Genomic DNA, 1,563 nt, shown 5'->3' with positions numbered 1-1,563 from the left:
GTGCATGTGTGTGTTGTGCATGTGTGTGTGTGTTCATGTGTGCATATGTAAGTGTATCTGTGTATGTGCACATGTGTGTGTTGTGCATGTGTGTGTGTGTTCACGTGTATCTCTGTGTGTGCACATGTGTGTGTGCACATGTGTGTGTGCATGTGTGTCTCTGTGTGCTTGTGTGTCAGTGTGTGCATGCATGTGCATGTGTACGCATGTGTGTGTGTGTGTGTGTGTATGTGCACGCGCACACACGTATCTATTTCACTGATGTATCAGAAAAGTATGTAAACAAAGTTGAGGAAACCAAACATGTACCGTCTTTCAAACAAAACATTTTGGAGTATTTGTTCTGCAGTGAGTTAACTAAACTGCTTTTACTCAGACTATTAAAAATATTATGAACCAGTGGTTAGCAAGCCAGAAACCTGTAACCAATGATACTCTTATTTACACACTGCAATATAAAATAATCAAGTCAGAATAAGTTATTAAATTTTGTTTTTAAACAAGTTTTAACTTTTCTGCAAATATATATTTCCAATATATTGTAATTCTATAATTTCAAGTTACCCTTCCTTGACAATTTAACTCATTTTATTTCCCCAAAACATATTTTTATGTCTATAAAAAAAACAAACACATTTTTTTATTTCTTGTCCACTATGCAAGGTTGTTGGTGCTAGGAAGTGCATCCAGCCATAAAAACCATACCAAAACAGACAGTGAATCTTGGTGCCACTCTTCTGGCTTGCCAGCTCTGGTCAAACTGTCCAACACCTACCAACATGGAAAATGATGATGATGATGATGATGATGATGATGATGATGATGATGATGTTGGTGGTGGTGGTGGTGGCGGTGGCGGTGGCGGCGGTGGTGGTGGTGGTGGTAGTGGTGATGGTGATGATGATAATAAGTACATGTATACTCTCATTTATTGTTCATATAGTCAGTTCTAAATGCTGAATTCTATATCTATACTTTGAGCACAGTTATGGACAGTCTTAATGAGAGATTACATTTTTGTATTTAGCACAGGGCATAAGACCACATGCTCCATTTCAGTGCCAACTAGACACTCCAGCATGTGGGAATAAACATTATGACCATAAGGTCCTTGAGTTCGTTGGTATGTTGACTATCTTAGAGCCAACTGGACTGGACTGGACTGGACTGAAGCAATGGCAGATAGCCTGATGGGAAGATCTATTTTTCTTAGGCTTCAAGCCATTTGTTGAACTGAAATGTAAGCATCGCTTATATATTGGAAGCTGTTGTGATCCACCTGTCAGGTATTCTGAGGATGGTTTGAAGAAAGCAAGCAATGGCAGAACATGTTGCTGGCAAACACATAACACATTGATGGCATATACAATGCTCTTTCTTTAAAAAACCCCATTCTGAATGCTATCATCATCATCATTTAACGTCCGCTTTCCATGCTAGCATGGTTTGGACGATTTGACTGAGGACTGGTGAAACCAGATGGCTACACCAGGCTCCAGTCTGATTTGGCAGAGTTTCTACAGCTGGATACCCTTCCTAACGCCAACCACTCAGAGAGTGTAG

This window comes from Octopus bimaculoides, chromosome 1 (genome assembly GCF_001194135.2).
Source record: "Octopus bimaculoides isolate UCB-OBI-ISO-001 chromosome 1, ASM119413v2, whole genome shotgun sequence".
NCBI classification, from domain to species: domain Eukaryota; kingdom Metazoa; phylum Mollusca; class Cephalopoda; order Octopoda; family Octopodidae; genus Octopus; species Octopus bimaculoides.
This window is presented reverse-complemented; position numbering follows the sequence as displayed.